This window comes from Gasterosteus aculeatus, chromosome 7, assembly GCF_964276395.1.
Source record: "Gasterosteus aculeatus chromosome 7, fGasAcu3.hap1.1, whole genome shotgun sequence".
NCBI lineage: Eukaryota > Metazoa > Chordata > Actinopteri > Perciformes > Gasterosteidae > Gasterosteus > Gasterosteus aculeatus.
The window spans coordinates 14,447,522-14,471,675 of NC_135694.1; the positions used below are offsets into that span (position 1 = coordinate 14,447,522).

The window sequence follows — 24,154 nt, forward strand, 5'->3', positions numbered from 1 at the left end:
GCACCCGAACACAGCTCTTGCTTTGGGTGTACAAGGATTGGATGGCCCCAAGCAAGGACCCCCTCACCCCATACTCCCGTAGCACCTCCCACAGTTTCTCTCGGGGGACCCGGTCATACGCCTTCTCCAAGTCCACAAAAGTCCACAAGCACCTTGGAGTAGACTTTACCCGGGAGGCTGAGAAGTGTGATACCCCTGTAATTGGCACACACTCTCTGGTGTGTGCCAATCCGCAATCCGCAATGTTGAAGAGGCGTGTCATCCAAGACAGCCTCCCTACACCCATTGCTTTTAGCATCTCTGGACGGATCTCATCAATCTCCGGGTTTTGCCACTGCGGAGTTGTTTGACTACCTCAGTGACCTCCACCAGGCAAATTGACGATGATCCCTCCTCCGCTTCCAGCTCCGCCTCTACCTCTAAAGAGGGCGTAGTAGTTGGATTAAGGAGTTCCTTAAGTGTTCCTTCCACCGGCTGATAAGCTCCTCAGTCACGGTCAACAGGGTCCCATCCTTACTGTACACAGCTTGGATGGTTCCCCGTTTCCCCCTCCTGAGGTGCCGGATGGTCTTCCAGAAGCACTTTGATGCCGGCCCGAAAGTCCTTCTCCATAATTCCCCCGAACCATGCATGACTCCATTCAGGGTCTCCAAAAAGGCAGAATACTCTGAGCTGCTGTTTGGTGCATATGCACAGACAACGGTCAGAGTTCCCCCCCCCCCCCGAAGGGGTAGGGAGGCGACCGTTTTGTCCACCGGGGTAAACTCCAATGTAGCAGCACTCAGCCGGGGACTTATGAGTATCCCCACACCCGCCTGGCACCTCACACCATGGGCCACTCACTCCGGAGTAGAATAGAGTCCATCCCCTATCCAGGAGAGTGGTTCCAGAGCCGAGGCTATGCGTAGAGGAAAGCACCACCAGATCCAACTGATAACGCTCCACCTCCCGCACGGCTCCTCCCCCCCCCCCAGAGAGGTTACGCTCCATGTCCCCAGAGCCAGCATCTGCCACCCAGGTCTGTTCGTCTAGTCACTGTCACTGCCACCCTTGTAACAGCGCACCCGACCCCACAGACCCCATCGGTTTCCCCCACAGGTGGTGAGCCCATAGGGAGTAGAGTTTTGGGGTGCCGCGTCACTCCTTCGGGCTGTGCCCGGCCGGGCTCCACGGCAAGCTCGGCCACCAGAAGCTCGCTGTCGGGCCCTCCATCTGGGCCTGGCTCCAAATGGGGGCCCCAGGCTTCCTGTGGGCCGGGTAACTCCTTCCCTCTTCTGTTTTTTCATAGGTCTTTTGAACCATTCTTAGTCTGGCCCGTCGCCTGAACCATTTTGCCATGGGTAACCCTACCATGAGCACAAGGCTCCTGACAACACAGCCCTCAGGGTCATAAGGACACACAAACCTCTCCACCATGATAAGGTGACGGTTCCCCAGAGAGGACACAAGATTAGTTAGGGAGAAATATTTTCCATTATTCAAAGCTTCCCACCACATGTTCCATCAAACAAAAAGTGCAACAAATAAGGTGCTTTCACAGTAGCATTTTTAAAGCAATACAATGGATCAACACATGACAAAAATAACTATAAATGAGGTATCAGATGCAGGTATGTCATTTTCTGATGTCCCTGTATGGAGAAGTCTTCAGAGAGAGTCCTTTTTTTTGGCCTGTTAAAAAGATAAATGATATGTGAGCAGCCTAAATAAACAGTGCTATGATGTTTTGAGCATGCAGTACACCACAAGGTTAACAAGGTGCTCCTGCTGCTTGTCTTTTGCATACCTGTCCCTGGGTTTACTTCTGTACGCCACAATCCGGTGGTATCTTGTCACTGGTTCTTCAGAATTCTCATTTCACAGGCGATGCACTGCTTTGCTGTGTGAAGTACAGTTTGAAACAGTGAAGAATACTGTCAATTTCACCTCAAAACTGCAAGACATGCATCTCATTAATTGTAATCAGTAACTGCACACCATACCGTCAACATTATTTTATTCGGATCCAATGTTGGTGTTGCGTATAGGCCTGTCGCAATTTGCGCTAAAATTACATATCGCACACTCTCTGAAATCGCGTGCAATAATTTTTGGGGCTGCGATATTCATTTTACATATAAATGAACATCACCAACATTTAGGTTCTGCCTCTGTCCCTCTTCCATGTGGAAAGCGGGGGCGGGGCTTAGGCAGCGCGCACACAGAGCACAGAGACACCGACAGGTGAAGATAAGCAGTGAACCTAACTAATCTAAAATCTCACCTAAAACAACAACCATCTGCCCGGTCTTTCAACCTGAATTACTGTCGGTTCCTCCGGACTGCTCGTTCACATTCCGGTCCAGCTCATATATAAATAACATATTTTGGCAGATGCTAAAAGCAATGGGTGTTGGGGGGTTGTCTTGGAGGACACGCCTCTTCAACATTGCGTGGAAGTCTGGGACAGTGCCAAAAGAGTGGCAGACCGGGGTGGTGGTACCCCTCTTCAAAAAGGGGGACCAGAGAGTGTGTGCCAATTACAGGGGTATCACACTACTCAGCCTCCCGGGTAAAGTCTATTCTAAGGTGCTGTAAAGGAGGGTTCGGCCGATAGTCGAACCAAGGATTGAAGAGGAACAATGCGGTTTTCGTCCTGGTTGTGGAACAACGGACCAGCTCTTCACTCTTTCCAGGATCATAGAGGGGGCTTGGGAGTATGCTCATCCAGTCTACATGTGTTTTGTGGACTTGGAGAAGGCGTATGACCGGGACCCCCGAGAGAAACTGTGGGAGGTGCTGCGGGAGTACGGGATGCGGGGGCCTGCGGATCTCATCGCTGCTTTTTGCAGATGATGTGGTCCTGATGGCATCTTCCGTCTGTGACCTCCAACTCTCACTGGAGCATTTCGCAGTCAAGTGTGAAGCGGTCGGGATGAGGATTAGCACCTCTAAATCTGAGGCCATGGTTCTCAGCAGGAAACCGATGGATTGCCTACTCCAGGTAGGGAATGTGTCCTTACCCCAAGTGAAGGAGTTCAAGTACCTCGGGGTCTTGTTCACGAGTGAGGGGAAGATGGAGTGTGAGTTTGGCCGGAGAATCGGAGCAGCGGGGGCGGTATTGCACTCGCTTTACCGCACCGTTGTGACGAAAAGAGAGCTGAGCCGGAAGGCAAAGCTCTCGATCTACCGGTCAATCTTCATTCCTACCCTCACCTATGGTCATGAAGGATGGGTCATGACCGAAAGAACTAGGTCACGGGTACAAGCGGCCGAAATGGGTTTCCTCAGGAGAGTGGCTGGCGTCTCCCTTAGGGATAGGGTGAGATGCTCAGCCATTCGCGACGAGCTCGGAGTAGAGCCGCTGCTCCTTTGCGTCGAAAGGAGCCAGTTGAGGTGGTTTTGGGCATCTGGTGAGGTGTTCCAGGCACGGCCAGCTGGGAAGAGGCCCCGGGGAAGACCCAGGACTAGGTGGAGGGATTATATCTCCGCACTGGCCTGGGAACGCCTTGGGATCCCCCAGTCAGAGCTGGTAGATGTGGCCCGGGAAAGGGAAGTTTGGGGTCCCCTGCTGGAGCTGTTGCCCCCCGCGACCCGACCCCGGATAAGCGGTTGAAAATGGATGGATGGATGGATGGATTTTGGCAATAAATGTTTCCTGATCCTGATCAACAACCGCCAGGTGACCGTGCACTTCTTGGTGGCTGACATCACAAGCGAAGAGGCCCTCCTGGGTCATCCATTCTGTTAGGGTTTGGAAAGCTCTCGAGGGAGGCCTCACTCCTTTGTTCTCGTCCCGGCCGGAAACGAAGAATCAAAAGAGTCAGCTTGCTTAAATTCAAAAATCCAAAAGTATTTAATAACTAAACAACGTTATAAGGAATACAATTACAAAGTGAAATACAAAGCGAACAGTAAAATATTTCGCGAAATAGAGAATTCTCTGAGCAAGTCTAAAGCGACTTATCAAAGCGGCTGCAGGAAAATTCTAACAGTCCTTTCCCCGCTTTGGTCCTTTGAAAACTCTTGAAGTGTGTCTTCTTGGGTGCATTTGAATGTCATTGGCTTCTTCTTCAGAGTGTCCCCTCCTGTATCGTCCCCTTCACGTCGAGGTGTGAAGTTGCAGCTGTAACCTGAGACCTCACTGTACTATCTGTCCCTCACATTCCAATGCATTCAATGTAGATACAGTTGGCTTTATGCCTCAATGAGTGAATATAACAAAGCATCCATAGTTTGTCTTCATCTTTTAACTAGTACGCCTTAATTACAACACATCATTAATGATCCCCGTTCATCACACTTCATCATAAGATCTAAGACAGTTCATGTGGTCCAATTCTCAAGACATTTGCCTCAGTTGGCTGCCTTACATTAAGTTGTTCATTTACTACCTGACAGGAGAAAAAACTCTATTGGGAGAAATCCATAAAGGACGGCAATTAGCATCCGTCCCCAGGTTTTAACATCAGATTGTGACAGAATGTTAATGTGTACAGTGTTTATATGATTTTAATGACTATACATTGTGTTTGATTCAAATTGCATTCACTTCATCTAACATGTTAATGTAATAACTAATATCTAACATCACAAACTACAATTCTAGCACTAAACATTATTACACATATTATAATTTCCACCACTAGGGGTGCACTTCTGGCTTAAATCCCTAACAATTCCTCACCCAGGCCCAAGCAAGCCTTGACTTTGGAAATAGCTCCATCATACTCTTTGGAGCGGAAGTGCCATACTTTCACAGCATGGGCCCGTCAAGGACGCGGGTGGTGAGAGTGGCCAGGACGGTGGTGGTTGAGGCTGGATTGGAGTATGTAGTCCGAAGCAACACCCGTCTTAAAGATTATCTCCCAGGCGAAGTGATGATGAGCCCCACCAAGGGCTTCGTGGAGAAATATAAGGTGCTAGTTGCCCGTGTTCTGGTGAAAGTCCAACCCTCCATGTGACTCACCCTCCGCGTCTTCAATCCTGGAAACTCAGCTGTAACCATTAGAAGGAGAGCTATTGTGGGTTTTCTCCAACCCGCTGAAGTCCTAGCGCCTGCCAATATCTCAGCCGGTGCCAAACCGTCGGAACATCCCTTTGTTCCCCAGCACCTGTGTGAGCTGTACGGCCAGAGTGCAGCTGAGCTTAACCAAGACAAACAGCTTCAGCTAGCCCAACTGCTGTACACCTATGGCAATGCTGGACCAGGTGATCTGGGCCGCACTAGCATGGTGCAACACGACATCATGACGAAGCCAGGAGCTCCAATCAAGCAACCTTCACGTCGGATGGCACGAGAGAAGAAGCAGGATGCTGAACAACAAGTACAGCAGAGCCTGGAAGTCGGCTAACTCTGTTACCCACGTACGAGGAACAGGGCCCAGGTCCAGAACATTGTCAAACCGTACATCCCTGCACGCTCACTACGCTCTGCATCAGTCTTCTCGTTGGTCCCTCAAAGAGGGCTTAACACTCAACGACATCCTAACTGTTTGCTGTCCTGGCTTAAATGTTTTAATGAGCTCCCCAATGACTTCAGGACAGCAGAAAGCCCATAGAGCTAAAAACACACCTTTACCAACTATACCTGGACTAGGTAGCACTCTATTACACTTACAATGGCAATTACTTACAGCGAATTGTATTTTCTTGATTCTTGTTGTTTTGGTTCTGACCTTCCTGGTGGAACTTATGCCAAGTCGCTTTGGAAAAAAGCGTCAGCCAAATGAGAAATGTAAATGTAAAAACAAAGGCTTGTGAGAGAAGACCTTCCTCTGCATATCTGGAGAACAGCTAATTGTAGCTTAGAACCAACATCCTAATTGGATATTTGTTATGCTGTGCATACAGTACAAAAACATAATTTAGTATGGCTTCTCTTACTGTTAAAGTTGTGTCATTAAAGTATTTTCTCAGGAATTTCTAGCTGCTGTTGAGGAAAGTGTTCATCCCTGTGAAGAGAAGAAGACAGAAATGTTATTGTTTCATAGCTCAGTGAAGGAACCTTGAAAAAAAAAACAAAGAATGCAAATTACTTGCCTGCCATATCTGGGTGCTAAATTGGACGCATGAGACACCAGCAGTACGCTAGAGGCGGAGAAACAGCACATTTAAAGGAGACAGTTGATAGGCTAGCGAAGAGGGTTTGACTCTGCTAATGGCTGGGGGCACCCAGCTGATCCATCAACTGACCATCTGACTGTCTATGACTCCTCCTGACAGTGACGCCAGTGCAGAATATGTGCTGTTGATGAGGGAGCTGTACGAGTGCGAGGCCTACGAGCCTAGCGGGAGGGCATGGTCTTCCTGTCTGAACTTTGCTATAGCTTGATAACAGCAGCAAAAGTAATTGGTGAAAGTTTCAGACACTTTATTAACAAACGGTCTGATCCTAATAATGACCCAGAGTAGCCCCTGTCTGAGCTGCTGTTGCATAGCTTAAGCTACTGTGGGATATTTTCTTGAGTTTGCCTTTAGTGAAATTTAAAATCCCTTTGGTAAACAGTTATCTAGTTACGGAAGGGCTCTTAATGTGAAAGATATAATGTAAGGATCTGGTCTGCACTGCCTATCAAGGCAGTAATAAAGTTTGCCGTCTTGGTCCGCCCCACCAAGCCTTTGTGTTCTTCTCTTCTCTGATTGTGGAAAGTGAAGCCATTGGCCATTGTTTTTACGCTGCGTTCTCTCTAATGGGTTACAGTTATGTTTTCTAAAACCAAGATGGAGATGTTCCAAATGACAAACTACAAAATTTGTATTTATATTCAATATAAATATTAAATGTTTGTTTCCCTAAAAAGTGATGGGTTGATGCCGTCATTTGCAGTGCAGAAGTTTGAAATTAAATCAACCTCTCTCTGGAAACAATGACTTTTCTGAGCTTTGATTGAAATTGTTCTAGAAAAAAACAAAAGTATTGCCATGCAAATTAATCGCAAGAAACTCTCACCCCAGGTATGCAAAAATGCTTTAGTTGAATTAGATAAATACAGATCTAAAACTGGTCTATTCAATCTCTGTCTGAAATTATTCAATAAATAAGATGTTTTAGTCATTTTTTAGTCTTCCTTTTTGCTCCCAAAACAAACAATTTCTCACACAACCTATGATTTGATTGTGATTGAACTACCTTTAATAATACACCTTGTGGATTGCAATTAAATTGGAAAATAAACGCTTTCAATGCCGTATCTGCAGTATACACACTTCTTTTAAATGCATCCATGTCTTATCTTCTCACAGTTTCTACATCTTATCACTCTCCATGATATCAATCTGAAGGGCTAGGCTGTTTTAAAGCTATTCACTGCACGTATAAAAGACAGTGCCAACTTTAGTAACAAAGGGGCAACTTAATGGCAAAAAAATGAGAATGAAGGGCTATTTCTATGATTGGCCCTGAGATACCTCAGATATCAGCGTTTGCTTAACACCATCAGGTTATACAGTAGGATGGGTCCCTTTACCCATCATTATGGGCGACTGTGGGTGAGTGGGGAGCAGGGTAGTCCTCCAATCAGAGGGTTGTCAGTTCGATCCCAGGCTCTGCTAACCCGCATGTCGATGTGTCCTTGGGCAAGACACTTAACCCAACATTGCTCCTGTAGCTGCGACTACAGCTTATGAATGTTAGTTACAAATGCTTTTGTACCGAAACAGGTTGTTTTCATACAGCTGTCAGTGTTGGTATATAAACTTGTATCTGTTATGAGCTCAGCCATTTTTGCCTTCCTATCTCATTTTCACAGGGAGAGCGAGAGCTGTTGGGGGCTACCTTCACTTCAAACAGCAGCTCGCTCTCCAAACACCCCAAATGAATCTGTCTTTACAGCTGTCCATAGCAAACTCTGCTTTATTTCAAAGGACTTAGCCGGGATCACAGCAACTCCCATAGCTGTAGAATGGCCATCTGCTGTGAGAGATAACAATAATTATAAACTGAGCTCACCTAAATAAGCCAAACTTATTATAAAAATCCCATATCTTAATGTATGATGAGCACATGGAGGCAGCATACGCGCATGCTGCATCATTAGCCGAGTGCAGAGAAGAGAGCAAGACAGTACAGTATGCTTCTTCTTTGGGCAGGCAGTATTGCTGATATTCTGAGAAAAGCTTGTTGTGGCAGCGTTACTTTGATGTGTTGTTACTTTAAGTGCGTAAAACGTAATAAATGTACTCGTATATACAAAATAAAATTAATTGAATTGAATGTATCGACAATTAGTAAATGAGTAAATGTTTTGGGTTGTGGGACTAGTGAGTACCTGATGTACATCAAGAGCTTTTTCAAACACATCTAGCCATCACAACAAAATAGTCTGATGACGGCTAGTCTTTGTCAGCACTGTGTCCTGCAGAGACTATCTTTCCACTTATCTCATCTCAACTTCTGCCAAACTTTTCCACTTTGTGGATTCAATTTTTCTCTCTTATCTTTCTTCATCTCCTGTGGTTGTCCTACCCGCTGTTCAAGCAGCCATTTCCTGCTTGGAAACCAGCTACTTTTGATAATAGTAGCTTGATAGCCGAGTGGGTTTTTGAGAAGGTCAAAAAGTGACATAGAAACGCGACATTGTGTGAGAGGTTTTTCTGTTTGACTCTATTTGTAAGTCAGTCAACATCTCTGCTCCAAGAGGAGCGCTGTTTTCACTGTTTGCTTACCCTCTACCTTGTTTTATTCCTACTTGTAAGTTGTGATCAATGTCATGCCAGGCGCATCTAATCCTGCAATTTTCTGGCACTGACACAGAGTGTTGCTGCTACCAGGCAGCTCGGGCCTGAGATCTTAAGTTCTTCTAACCCATACACACCTCCTGCAGCCTGATCCAGGCGAAGATAGGCAGGGAGACACACAAGCGGCTAGTGTGTGGGAGGCAGATGGTTGAGGCTGTGAGGGGGAGAAGAGGTCATTGACAAATGAGCAAATCATGGAGACGGAGGACACAGAGTATGAGAAAGAATAGGAGGAGACAGACAGGTAGACAGCACTTCTTCTCTCTGATTGCTAATCACAAAAGAGTGGGACCAAAAGTTAGAACTACTTTGTCCTAAGAATTATGAATCAGCCTCAAGTAAGTGTTCAGCATAGTATTTGATATATCTCCCATTGCAGAGACTGTTTTCTGCTCTTTGTGGTGTATGTTGTTCTGGGCGTGGGCTGCTGTTGCTCCTCCTCTTCTAATGACATCCTCCATTGATCTTTCTAGATCTAATTTAGTTTTGGCTTCCTGACAGAGCTAACTTCCCTCAGGCATTAATTATGCCTCCATGTGATTTATTTCAGTAGGCTCCAGCACCCAGCACTCTACATTGTCTGATCCAATTGGAACAGTGTCTGTGGCCCAGCAAACGCAGCTCTCATCCAGTCAGATATATCGATTATGTGTCGCAAGTGTTTCCCCTTTGGTTACACTCACTAAAGCAATCTGTCCTCGACAGCCTCACTACATCCACTGTTCTGAAGTCCGCCACTCGGTGTGATAACAAAACCCAGATGAGCAGGGTGACAGATGTGTCTGGTGCAGAGCCCCTCATCCGCGTAAACTCCTTCTCATGGATGAAAGGTTGATGCTGAACATAGTTTAAGCTGGTATCTGGAGGTACAGCAGATCTATGGATTAGTTAACTGAAGATATGGGAGATTTCCCCCTCACTGGATCATTATTAAAACAGGATGTGTGGCCGGTAGTAGAATCCGTCTGACCAGCTTGGTGACCTCTGTCAGTCAGGGTACATTCAAAACCAGGTCCAAGATGAGCTCTATGGGTAAGCGGCACTGGGACAGCATGTTGAGTAACTCATCCCTGGGCTACACTCTCCATGGTGGAAGTGTTCCAAACCTCCTGTCCCCTCCACGCACTGAGGGACTGGGGACCCTTAAGAAAAGACTGTCCATGGACATCCTGCGAGGCTGGGCCCCGGACCTGGGCAGCCTAAGTATGGGGCTCAATCTCAATTTGAGCCCAGTGAAATGGCCCTCACTGGTTACCATCTGCAAGTGGAAACAGACCCTGACAGAGAAGCTGAAGAAGAAACACCGTGGCACTGAGGACAAATCACAGGTTAGAGAACTTGCAAGGGCCAGAAGCCTGGAAACCGATCGACACTGTTTTTAGACTGTCACAGCCTTTATTGTACTATTTTTCAAGCCCTTTAGTTGATATGACTGTGTCATGCCTGCACTACATTGTATTTGTAAAACAACAGCAAACAGGTTTAACAAATTAAATATCTTTATCATCGAGATAAACCTTCTGTTTCTTCTAAACAAATGAACTAAAGTAAACAGCAGTCACATACAAAAAGCAAAAGGCAACAGGGCCGTCCCAATGACTCTGTCACAAGATTCTTCATCGCAAGTAGAGAACAGAGTCCAGCTACGTATGCAGGAATAATAAAATCATCTACTGTCCCCCTGATTTTACTGCCATTTCTTCACTTTCGTATAGGCAGTGTAATTACTAATGTTTCCCTAAACAGCTTCTCTAAGTTGATGTAGTTCATTAGGTAGGATATGTTGCTTATGAAATTTGTCTTGTATCAGTGAATGGAGTAGCTAGCTGGGGATCGATCAACAAGCATTTACCTTTATAAATAGTTTCACTCCTTACTTCCACTGACATTAATAGCATATTGATGCGTATAATTCCATGTTATTTAGTATCATACACTTTACACTGGAGGTTTAGGTTTGAACCATGGCTCTTTGAGGTAAATTATTGTAAAAAGGGAGAATAAGGCAAAATGTTTCTAATGAATGTATACGTATACTGTAGAATTAAGTATGTAGTATTCCCAGGTGTGCTGTACATGCTAGACTACAGTTGTTTTGTTTCACTTTACATTTAGTGGTTTGAGGCTGAGCAAGCAGAACAGCCTCCAGCTGTCAACGGCCTCTTTTTCCAATGTTTAGCAATACATTGATTATTTTATGTTTTTTAATCTTTTATTCCCTAAAAAGGCTGCGTGGACCAGGAAGCCAATAGTTCTAAAAAATATGATTAAGAAAAAAGCATAATATAATAATGCCACATATCTTTGGAAACCGGGTGGCACGGTGTTGTTGTGGTTAGCACTGTTGCCTCACAGTAAGAAGGTCCTGGGTTCAAGTTCCGCCCAGTGGCCGTTCTGTGTTGAGTCTGCATGATCTCCCCGTGTCTGCATGGGTTCCCTCTAGGGATAAGGTTAATTCAATCCGGAGAGACTTGTTGAAATTTGAACAATGCTTTATTATAACAGGTATAATATGATATTGCGAGTTGTTTGGGGCTTGGACTCCATCCTGCCGCAGAATAGACCCGGGGCCGGGATCTCGAGCAGAGACGAGGCATATCCCCCCCTTGGGAGTCCAGACACTGGTGGTGGTGGTGGTAGAGCCCAAGTTGCATAACTCTCCTGCTATGCCAGGTTCTGCTGTAGATTGGAGGTGTCAGGGGTGGTGGCGGGTCACCTTTGGAGCGTGCTGAAATGACAACTGACAGCAAAAGAGAGGAGAACAGTTTTTAACGTTTGCCTGCCCTAGAGTTAACCAGTTAAGCAGCCTGTCAATTACACTGACAACATAAGTTAAAGGAACACTCATGTACTATCTATGTCATCATAAATAGACTACAGCATGTTTTTTTTCACATTGAGAACTGACTTATTTTCTAACGCTTACAGGCTACTCTACACCTTTCATGACTTAAAATAATTGATTAAGCATATAGGCCTATTCAGTGAAGCAACAGCTTTGCTCCCCACTCATGATGACAGGGGAGGCAGAGCCTTTGAACATTGACTGGATTTTCTCCTAATTATGTGCGCGCGTCAGCAGGCGTTTTTCTTGTCCTTTTACCGTGCACGCCCAGCGAACACAGAGCGCGCGACTACCCCCCCAGTCGGTCCTTCCGCCCGCAACGACTACTACACCCCCCCGTCGGACCTTCTCGACCGGTCCGTGAGGTAAGAAAGGTTGGGGACCGCTGGGCTGATCCACAACGTGTACGTGCCTCCTGGATCCTGATTGGTCGCTGCTGCAGCCGCAAGGCACTGATTGGATGGTTACAGACTGTAATACAGCGCAGATGAAAATGATTCAGACTACGTCGTTTATATGTTCAACAATAGGAAACGTAGTTTTAGCTGTTTTAAAATTACACAAAGTTTATTTCGGATTATTCCAACGGAAGAATACAAGGTGCAGGGAACTTTGAGGTGCGTAAACGCCACTTATAGGTGCGTAAACGCTATTTATAGGTGCGTAAACGCTATTTGCAAAATTCCAGAGGTGCGTAAACGGCGTTTACGTGCGTTTACCCTCCACTACAGCCCTGGTGGTATAGATTCAAAACCAGCACGGCGGCAATCAGTGCGAGCCACCCGCCAGCGAGGGCCTCCATATTGGGAGTGTGTAGGACCGCCTCTATTAGAGAGCACGTGGAACAGGCGCCTGCTGTTATTGCTTAGGATTCTGTGGACGATGGCCAAAAACAAACAACACTGTGGTGTAGGACCCGCTAACTGAACGCTACGCTACGCTTCACCTTTGGAGCGTGCTGAAATGACAACTGACAGCAAAAGAGAGGAGAACAGTTTTTTAACGTTTGCCTGCCCCAATGCGATTTGTTTACGGTAACGACACCCACGTCTGATACTACCCGACCCCGCCCCTAATCAGCTGGCCGTGCGCCCCCAGGGAGAGAGGAGGCCACCAGGGAACGGCACAGCCTGTCCAGTCTTCCTGACTAAATTTTCGCCTAAGCTTCATTTAGTATCACTAAATCTCTGAACCAAAGCCTCTCTAGATTTGTTCTACTTCACTCCTACAAAGTAAAACTTTTCTCAGATACTGTCCACAACCTGGGCTTTGAGTTTTGACTTTGGGGTTTGAGTTTTTAGCCTGGTTTCTCCATGTTTTATAGTAATGGATACCCTGTAAGTGAGTCCCATTTATCCTACAGAAAATAAATTGTCCAAATAATCTAAGTAGTTAGAGTTATCAAACTTTTTATCATGGGTCTGCCATTTTTGGAGCAGATGCCAAAAACGTCCTCAGGGACTTAGGGGTTAATCATCATGGCAACATGTTGTTGCTGTTAAATAACTTATTTAGATCCCTGGACAGGTTAATGATTCCAATGTATCACATTGGAAAAACCCCTTTCCTGTGAATGAATCTAACTTCACTTCCTGCCTTGTCCTGTCATCCCCTGTGATTGTCTGATTGTTTCCACCTGTGCCCAATCACCTGCACCTCCTTAGTGTATTTAAGCAGTGTGTGTCTCTTGTCACTTGTCGCGTCATTGTCGATTGTCCTGGATGTGTCTTGGTTCCTGCCTGTATTTGTGCCCTTTTGGGAGTTTTGGACTATTAAAGTCCTTTTGTGTTTCGTAAAGTCTGCGTTTGAGTCCTGTCTTCCCCGCACCCTTAACAGGAGACTTTAACAACTTTGGATGATGTACCATAAATGAGGATGTTGATAATGTTGGTAATGTAGTTTGGATGTGGTGAGAGTATTGATCAGAGGTTCAGCAGCAGACAAGAAGAGGGGTGGATGTAGTCATACTTTGAGATCCTGTAGCACTAATTCTGTAAAGATTCACAAAATATGTAACCATAATGTATCACATATAAAACATAATCACAAACACATCCATTGGCACCAGTCCATTGGATATCTCTTCATCTTTATTTTTCAATGTTTTGTATCATCAATTCTAAAAACTATTGAAAGACAACCTTTTTTTAAATTTCCAATTAAGAGGAGGTAACTACTGTATAGACAAAGAGGATCCTAGACACGCCCTAGTGTCTTCGGTATATCTAAACTCACACTGCCCAAATATGGAAATGGAGAATGAGTCAGTTCATTACACAGAGCCTCTCAAAAGTTCAAAAGATATGCTGTTTATATCTAGAATGCACATCGTACCATATAAATATACGCATAAAGTATAAACCCTCATCCTTTTCAGGTGCAACTGTGGTAGGCAGTGAATCGTTAGTTTGATCCCCCGGCGCCGCTAGTCTGCATGTTGGTGTGTCTTTGGGCAAGACCCTTAATTCCTAATAGCTTGTGTAGCTGTGACTACGGTGTGTGAATGTTAGTTACAGATGGACAAGTGTGCAGCAATGTGCACACCTTATTATTGAATCAATACATGTAATTTTTCCTTATATCATAGCGATCTCACAGCTGAGTGGGTTTGAGGAGAAGGGGCGATAGGCGCCCAGCCATGGCCACTCGCTGCGACTCCGTGAGGGTTTGGTTCTGTCCCACTGTCATAGGTTGTTGAGGTTCTCTGGCAGACACTTTGAGCCCTTTCCATAAATCAACATGACGTTGAAAATGGCATAACCAGTGAAAGCATGGAGAGGTAAAAAAAAAGGTAAGCTAAGAGGACGGCACATGTGTGTCCAGACGATCATATTAAAATGTATGCAATGAAAACATTAAGCTTTTTTGCTTAATGTTTTTCATTGCATACAAAATATGATAAAAATAAAATAAAATTAGTCAATGTTTACTAATGTATGCATCAAATATTTAATTTTGTCCATGAAGCTATTTTGTTGAAAAATCTTATTTAAAATGACCTCTCATCTTCTCAGGAAAGAGCCTGGAAGACGTTAAAAACAATGAGTAAAACAATACTAAAAAATACCCTAAATTTGTACTTTTTGACGTTGTCATGGCAACGTGAAATATGGGAGCAAAGTGCTGTCCCATTCATCTTTACACCCTTCCAAGCCTTCCTACTCAACCGTTTACCAGCTGACATCAGTTAAGTCCCTTAAGGTTCAGGGCTCAGGGTTTAGGGTGGACATTGCGATTGGGCCAAAGTGTCCTAGGGCGAGACACCCAAATAGCTCCTGTATCTGTGACTATGGTACCCCCTGGCATCAGTGTTTGAATGGGTGTCAATGGGTGAATGATGACATGTAGTGTTAGAGCTTTGATTGTTAAGAGAAAATACAACTACAGTCCATTTACTATTAATGAGGTCATCAAGAAAAGTTATGAAATGTGACTTTCCTGCTGGTAATTCTAATTAAAGAGAAGTATTTCATTGGTAAATGGTGTGAAACTTGGTGTTATGGACCGGAGTAGCGAGCTGCTTGTAGATCTGGGGGTGCGGGTGGAGGCTTGAGGAATAACGGTTTCTTGGTAGGGAGGTGCATTTCCATTTATGTGTGATTAGTAGTACTTTGTAGTCAATCTGGAATTAGATAGGGAGCCAGTGTAGTGAGTGTAGGATTGTTGTGTTGTGCTCATATTGCTGGATTCTAATCGGGAAGCTGGCAGCACTGATTTGAATGTATTACAGTTTCTGGATGTTCTTGCCAGGGCTCAGTTAAGAGTAAGTTGCAGTAGTCCAGTCTTGAGGAGATAAAGACAGAGTTTGGAGAATTTTTGAGATAGTAAAAGGAGGTTTTGCGCAGGTATTTTATAGGGTCATTAAAGGTCAGATGAGGGTCAAACCTAACTCCCAGATTAGTGACTATGGAGGAGATGGGTATGACCTGACAGTCAAAGGGTTATGGAGGATGACTGAACATGGTGTGGAGTGCCAACAAGGAGAGCCTCTGTTTTGCAAACTGTTTAACTGAAAAAAGTTGTCGCTCATCCATGCCTTTATCTCCCCAAGACAGGCGGTGAGACATGACATGACTGCAGAGGAGCTTGGCGGCAGTTTTGATGTAGAGCTGTGTTTTGTCAGCATAACAGTGGAAGAACATCCAATGTTTGCTGATTACACGACCGAGGAGAGCATGTAAATAATGAAGAGGATGCAACCGAGCACCAACCTTTGCGGAACACCAGGGAGACTGGGATATTCAGGGATATTCAGTTCTGCCAGAAAGGTAGGACTGAAAGCACTTAGGTCTGATAGTCCAATGGTGGTGTGGAGGTGCTCTAGGAAGATAGTGTGATCTACTGTGTCAAATTTAGCAGTCAGGTCCAGGAGGATGAGGAGTGAGGGGGATCCTGCATCGGCTGTCATCAGCAGGTCATTCGTCACCCTGAGCAAAGCTGTTGTCCCTACTGTGGGCTGAACGGGATCCTGATCCAAATCCGGACGGAAGAGAAATGTTAACAACTTTGGTGATGTGAGGACTGAGAATGGGGATATGTGACTCGAACAGAGCAGTGGGAATGGGGTTCAGGGCACAGTATTTTCTTTTATGAATATTTCCTCAACATGGCTCTCCCGAACATCAGCGCGATGTAAAGGGCACAGCAAACTCACAGATATGGTGTTGGGGAGCCGGACATCAGAGAGCGAATGTTGTCTACCCTGTGAAAAAGTCAATGAAGCTTTTGCATTGCTATTCTATAGCCGCAGTTGAAGAGGATGGTTGGGGCTTCAGTTGATGGTTTATGGTGGGGAAAAAGATGTGTGGCGTTGCCAGGGTTTTAATTGATTAGCATCTTTAAGAGCGTTGGAGTGGGCCCTTTGATGCTCACGAAAAGCTTGTTTGTGGACAGTGTCTGGAGCGTCGTTCCAGGACACGCCGCTGTTTTTATTTCCGCAACATTCAAGATTTAAGATATTTATTGGTATGTGTACCGTTTACCTAGTTACTCTGTACAATGAAATGTCTACCTCCTTCCATTTAATTCAAATGACACACAAAAAAAAAATATTATTAGATTATTCATGTGTTGGAAGTGAGGTTGCCAACTCTGACTGATCGGAGTCTGAGAGGAAGTTCACCACCGAGTTGTAGAGGGCAGGTGTCGGACCCCGAGTGAGAATTTTTACTGAGAGTTTGTGTGGGATGACTCTGTTAAACGTTGAGGTAAAGTCTAAGAGGAGTCTTACAGTGCGTGAGTTGTGTGGATGACGTTGTTCGCTGCTCAGTAGACCAGTTTTGGCGATACGCAAATTACACAAACAGGCCTGCGGTGTCTGGGATTATCTTCTTAAAGTGGGTCATGAATATCCTCTCAAAACACTTCATCACTATTGGGGTGAGTGCATCGGGCCGATTTCATTTTGACATTCAGGCATGTCAAAATGTTTTTCTTTGGGAGACGCACAATGGTGGTGGACTTGGAGCAGGTGGGCACATGAGCTATTGCTAGTGGCAGGTTGACAATTGTCAGCATGCACATCAGCCAGCTCTGATGAGCAGGATCTGAGGGCACACCAGGAGTTGTTGTCTGGGCCAGATGCCTTCCGTGGGTTCCGGAAAGACATTCAACGCATAGGTCTGATACTAGGCAGCATAAAAGTTAAGACCATTGAGACCAGCTTGGGGCCATGGTCACATGGAGATCCTAAACCTGAAGGTTACTGGTGGGAGTAGTGTCAGAGATAACGAGGTCCAGAGTCTTCCCCTTAGTGTTAGTAGGAACATCAAAATGCTGCTGCAGGCCAAGACCCTCAAGCACACTGACAGGAGGGGTTGTCGACATGGATATTTAAATTACCAACAATGACAATATTAGTTACATTACATTACAGGTCATTTAGCTGACGCTTTTTATCCAAAGCGGCTTACATTGCATTTTTAACCCATGGCTTTTTACATTTTTGCCCAGGGAGCAATTAGGGGTTAGGTGTCTTGCTCAGGGACACTTCAACATTCAATAACAGCAACATTCAATGACAGGGTAAGGAGCAACCTCTCTACTCCATGCGCCACGCTCGACCCCCTACTAGTTGACGTAGTTTAGAGTGAAGTTAGGGGGTTACTTATCTCAGCTAGAAAAGATTGGTTCGGTATTGGAGGACGGTGTATGAGAAAAACTTTCATAGTATGGAGATTTGTATTTGTATTTGTGAAGTATCTATTGCATACACACATCCATTAAATTAGTTGTCATGACTTGAGTATTCAGTGTATATATTATATATTTGGCTATTTGGGTCCTTCGTTTGTTAACTTATTTTAATGATGACTGTCACACTGTTGGGGTTTGGAACTGAAAATAGTAATAACTTGTTAGGTCCTCAGTAGAAGATGAAACGAGCTCAACTCTCAGAGATGGAAATCTCTGTGGGCTTTTTGCTTACCCTTCAGGTTGAAATTAGGTGAATTCTAATGAAGGTCTTTTTGAAGTATCAAACAATCTAACTGCATTTGTCTTCATTTACTAAAAAAACACAGGTGAAAAGGGAAAGAAAAGCAGCACAGCTGAAAATATATTTTAAGGAGTTCCTGTTCAGAGATGCCAAATATTTGGAAGCGGAATTTTACAAATAACTGTTCAACCTGATTTATTCAGTGGCCTGAAAGGTCTCATAGAGGGTAGTGACAACATCACAGGGTTACAGGGAGAGGCAGAAATCAACTATCATAGTCTACTAAGACCCACTTTGTTTGTTGGGGATGTAAATGGTAAATGGACTGTACTTACGTATAGCGCTTTTCTAGTCTTCCGACCACTCAAAGCGCTTTAACACTACATGACATCATTCACCCATTCACACACTGATGACATGAGAACCATACACAGTGACACCGGCCCATCAGTAACTAACATTCACACACTGTAGTTGCAGCTACAGGAGCAATGTTGGGTTAAGACCCCGTGCAGACGGACTCTAGTTTGCCTGAACCCGGGTTCATTTTTCACACCTACCCACTTTTAAATCGCATACACATGAATCCAGTGAATCCGATTGACTCCGTTGTAGTATATCCCCCACGCCTGTTGGTGGCGCTTTAAGGTGCTACAGACAACTGAAGAAGAAGACAGGAGCATGCGTATAAGACATGCGTGCCGTATACAAACGAAAACTCCACAGAAGAAGAAGAAGAAGATGACGACTGGGTTGGATTGCATGCAATCACGTGATGCAATCACGTGGGGCAATCCGATTAGGTATGCGGATAGCGTGCAGACGAACACCAACAGCTATCGGATTTCGAGTTTTCTCACTTTGGACCCCCGATTCGAGGGAGTGCGGATACAGTGTGCGGTTACAGTGCGTTCGTCTGCACAATAGGGCTATCCGGAGACTGGGTTCACCGGGTTCAGACAAACTAGAGTCCGTCTGGACTGGGTCTAAGTGTCTTGCCCAAGGACACATTGACATGGGGGTTAGCAGAGCCTGGGATCGAACCGACAACCCTCTGATTGGAGGACGACCGTGCTCCCCTCTCACCCACAGTCGTGTAACACACATGAGTACTCATAGCATCCATCCAACTTTCTGTATGCGCCGCCGAGAGAGTGCTTGGCTCTGAACTGGCATCTGTGTTTATTGTAGGATTGAATTAGTAAATGTAAGAAACGAATGAATTGTTCCACACATTACAAATAAAAACATACCAAGAGGATGGGAGAAACTGTGCTTCAGTGCTAGCCCACGTTCACCCTCCAGTAGACGGTTCGCTCCCCGACTCCATGTCCATGCCAGTGTGCTTGTAGCTGTGCCTACGTTGTAGCTGTAACCACAGTGAGTGAAGGTTAGTTCCAGATGGGGAGGTGTCACTGTGTGTGGCAGTTCTTGTCATTAATATATGAATAGGTGTGCATTGGTGTAATAGGCTGTAATAAAATAATACAAGTACAGCCTATTTACAAGAGGGGACAAATACACCCTGCCCTAATCACCAATACCATGAGGTCCAGATTTAATGTGAGGTCTCAATTTGGAAACAATTCTTCTCTTACATCATACAATAATAATCCAATATGATAACAGCATTCTCTTATTTGTATTTTAAGAGGGAACAAATGTTTTTTAATTTGATATCCTGAATTACCACCCAGCACTACCAAGGATCAAACTTAATTGTTTACGTTTTCCTGTCATCGTCTGGTTGAATGCACTTATTGTATGTCGCTTTGGATAAAAGCGTCCGCTAAATGACATGTAATGTAATGTAATGTCTGTGATTGTCTGATTGTTTCCACCTGTGTCCAATCACCTGCACCTCCCTAGTGTATTTAAGCAGTGTGTGTCTCCTGTCACTTGTCGCGTCATTGTCTATCGTCCTGGATGTCTCTGGTTCCTGCCTGCCTTTTTGCCCCTTGGCCTTTTGTTTTCATTGTTGGATGGGAGCAACAATCTCTTTATAATCGCTTGCCGAAGCGAGGGCCGAAGCGAGGGATTGGTACAATATTCGTATATATTCAATGTGTTGCCTTGTTAGTGTATTAACCTCTGTAATTACCTATACATTCACATGCAGCACACACACTATGTACACTTGAGTGACGACTGTAAGGGGATCAGTTAGAGCAGTGTTTTTCAACCTTTTTTGCATCAAGGCACACTTAAGACACAGAAAAAATCTCACGGCACACCAACAACCGGAAATGATATGAAAATCAATCCCAAACATAGTTTCAGCATGAGCATAATATACTCTAAGAAATCAGGGAAACGCGTGTTCTATTTGTTGTTTTATTAAACTTCACATCATCCTAATGCCAAGATGGCACAGGCTTTATGCCCAAGTATCTCTTAAGCCTAGTTTATGCTTCTGCGTTTTCAGAGCGACGCAGACGCAAGACCTCTTGCCTGTCCCTTACGTCGCACACCTCCTTGCGTCCTTGCGTGTGTCGAAAGCGACGCAAGCCTCCCGCAGCGCACCAGCCTGAGATTGGTCTGCTAACTACATCCTTTACGGAGTCTCACATTTCCGCTTTCATAGCCCGATACCGCCATTATTAAAACGAAGAATGTTTACGAGAGAACGGATCAGATTTAAGAAATTTTGTCGGAAGAAATGTGTAAATATGACCGCTTATACAAGCCGTCATTGGCGGGTTGTAGAAGCGGGTTGGATTCACGGAGGCTGATCGCCGCAAACGCCGGTTTGCCGGTCGAGAGGTGCACAAAGTTATGGAGGAAAATACGGGACAAATGTGTCCGCGATGAAAAGCAGCAGTAGCGATGCACGGGGAAATGAAGTATATGATAAATAAACAAACAAATAAATAGACGTGACTCTCTAGGTCGTCTTCAACAAAAACACGTTACTCCGCCTGTTGTTCTGGAGGTGAATTGCTCTGCAACACACGCAGAACCATGAATTGAAACGAGTGCGTCGACGCAACGACGTAAACGCAGAAGCATGCGCCAGCCTTAAATCTCACTTTTTTAAATTGTCGCCTCAGCAAATCTGCCTATTAATTACGCTGCGTACCGCCACCCACAGGCAGAGGGGAGTATTGAGCCTTCATACCACCAACAGCGCGACGACACACACACAAACACACAAGTTGGCTCTTTTTTTCCACCAATGAAGTGACAGTATGTAAAAAACGGCACACCTGACAGCCTCTCGCGGCACACTGGTTGAAAAACACTCTGGTAGCCAATGCACAGAGCACTCTCTCTCTCTCTCTGAGCGGAAGGAGTGCTGAGTGTGCGGAGCGTGAGGTTTCTATCTGTTATTTTGTCTATTTTTGGTGTTTTTCTGGTGTGTGTTGTGGGGTGAATGCGTGGTGGTGTTTATGTGTGTCTTTTGTCTCTTTCTGTGTTAGTTTGTGCGTGTTTGTAGCCGGTCGGCATGTCGGACCTCACGGGGCTGACGCGGAAGCACGGCGTGAAGCTCGCGCCGGGCTTCGCGTGCTCCGTGGAGGACTGCGGTCTGGCCGTGGGGGGGTTGGTTGGTCGGTCACGGGAGTGTGAAGTCCGCCGCGTGGATGAACCGCGCGGTGGTCATTTTTTCTCCACAGCGTGGAGAAGGCGCGCGAGGTGGTGGCGAGCGGTGTGGTGGTCCGCGGGGCGCACGGGCCCGTTTTTCCGCTGGCAGTGCCGGCCATCAGGATGACGGTAGCGAACGTTCCGCCGTTCGTCCCGGACGAAGCGCTGGTAGAGGAACTGGCGAAACACGAGAAGGTGGTGTCCCCGCTAAGGAAGACGTCCTCAGGGTGCAAATCACCCTTGCTGAGACATGTGGTCTCTCACAGGAGACAGACCCACATGGTCCTCACCAAAGCCCAGGCTCTCAGCCTGGTGATTAAGTGAGGATCGAGGGGTTCGACTATGTTATGTTCGCCACATCGGATGACGGGAGGTGTTTCCGATGTGGTGGAGAGGGACACCTGGCGAGGGTGTGTCCGGAGAGGAACCCCTCCACTCGGGACCAGAACCGGGGGGAGGCCAGGGAGGAAAAGGGGAAAGGTGAGGACCGGCGGGTCGGTCTGGTGGGAGAGGAGATGGGGAAGGTCCACCAGGTGGATGGGGGGTTGAATGTAGCCCAGCGGGCAGGTGTGTGTGACAGAGTGAAAGAGGGGATGGGGGTCCAACGGGAAGGTGAAAGAGCTCGGGGGGCGCTCGTTGGTTCCTGCCCAAGGTGGAAGCTCGGACAGCGAGGAGGATATGGAGGAGGGGGGGGTCTTTAAAGTGGGGAGTCCTCTTCGGGATGGGGCTCTACCGTCAGCATCTCCTCGGGTGGGACGGTCACCAGCAGGTACGGGGTGGGGCAGGTGAAGGAGTTCCTGCAGGCCACCAAGAACGAGAGAGGAGTGAAGCTGGAGGACTACTTCTCCGACATGGAGATGTTCGCTCGCTCTGCTCGGCAGCACCAAAAAGGGAGCTGGGGAGTACACCCAGCAGGAGGTCTTCCGACTGAGGAAGCTCCTCCTAAAGATCACCAAGGAAAGAGGGAGCAGTACTGGGACCGAGTGAGGCGTCCGTCCAGCTGAGGAGGATCCTGAGCGGGGGGCGGCCTACTGACGGAGTATATTGTGTTTGTTGTTTTGTATAAAATAAAGGTTTTTCAAAAAATCAAAAAAAATCTCTCTCTCTCTCTCTCTCTCCTTTCTTTTTCATTTATCCTTCTTTCACTCCAGATGCTCTGACACACACACACACACACACACACACAGTGTAGCTTCAGCTGCCTGCCAGCCGCTTGCTTCTTCCATCATTTTTTTTGCCGAAACGAGGGATTGGTACATCAGGCAGGACCGCGTCTTGTGTTTGTAGGTTGTAAATAGAGCAGCAGACAGGAGCCAAGGACAGCGTTTTGAAGTCAGCAGAGGTTAGTGTTATGAGGAGACAGCATGACTGTTTACCTCAGCAAGCAGCAGAGTTGCTTAGCGGACTTGGATGGAAGGGGGCACTGTGGAGAGGTCCCATGTTCCTGCAGCTGGGACCATCAACACCCCAACAACCACCACCATCAGCACCGAGGCCAGCGGCACCATTACAGATCGGTCCCTGGTGGTGCCCTCCTTTCCCCGAGGGGGGGCCAAACGGCAGCTAGGCATTTGGACAGCATCTCCTCCAGAAGCCCCAGTCGCCTGCTGTCAGTCAGAGCCAAGGGGGGAAGCACTGACGTGTGGCCCCCTGTGTGTAGCTGCGTCCAGAGCTGGCAGGTGCCCAACCAGGTAAAAGTGTTCTACTGTCAGAACTATTATCAGCACATGTGGCATGTGGCACTTGTAGTCTAATCTAGCTGAAGGTAAATTATTTTTTGTAGATGCACTTTAAAATTAAGGATGTGTTGACTGTCATCCATTATGATGGGCTGTGACAAACAGTCGTTTCTGGGTTGTTTCTATCCTGAATGTTAATCGTTTTTGACCCGCATCGAAGTAACATTTTAATTTGTGGCTTTTAGTTTTAGTCAGTAAAAAGCACCAGAGTAGGAATGTGGTCAGTAGTTTGGTGTCCTAATATGTTGTCTTCCTGTAGTGTTCCGGCTATGCTTCTGTACAGCTGCTCTTGGGTCACTGTTGGTGTTCACTCAGAACTTGTCAGAGCGTTCGCTGGGATGTGAAAGCTGATGATCTTGAACTGACATTTTCTTTCACATAATCTTTTCAGAAAAATTAAGGGTTTTGACAAAATTAACTAAAAAAACAAACATTTTTTTTTATGTTAGCTATAAAAAAGCTCAGGGACTGCATCGTGGGTCACAGAACTGGCAATATTAAAACTTGCAATTTAAACAGTCTTGGCATGTATCTCTTATTCAGGAATGTTTTGCCAACAACAATTTCATGAGTTGCTCAATGGGCTTTAATTGGGCTTTCTTGTTGGAATACAATATTCTTAAAACAGACTCAATCAGATTCATTAGATTAGATTCAACTTTATTGTCATTGCACAGAGTACAAGTACTGAGGCAACGAAATGCAGTTTAGCATCCAACCAGAAGTGCAAAATAGCAGAAAGTGCAGAGTATGTGCATATGTAAAGTGTAATAAGTGGATAAATAGATATGTACAGTAATAAATAGATATGCAATATGAACAGTAAGAAATGGA

General features: G+C 45.8%; 1 protein-coding gene and 1 long non-coding RNA gene across 51 annotated transcripts in view; one reads left to right on the plus strand and one right to left on the minus strand.

Annotated features, from left to right (window-relative positions):
- The window catches only part of dlg2 (discs, large homolog 2 (Drosophila)), a 222,399-nt gene that overhangs the window by 148,975 nt on the left and 49,270 nt on the right, over positions 1–24,154 (plus strand). The gene's annotated exons all lie outside the window — the stretch shown is intronic.
- LOC144410415 (uncharacterized) lies at positions 11,197–12,736 on the minus strand. Its single transcript, XR_013468464.1, has 2 exons — positions 12,510–12,736; positions 11,197–11,434 (listed from the first exon to the last, which is right to left on the minus strand). It is a non-coding gene; the product is annotated as an uncharacterized LOC144410415 (long non-coding RNA).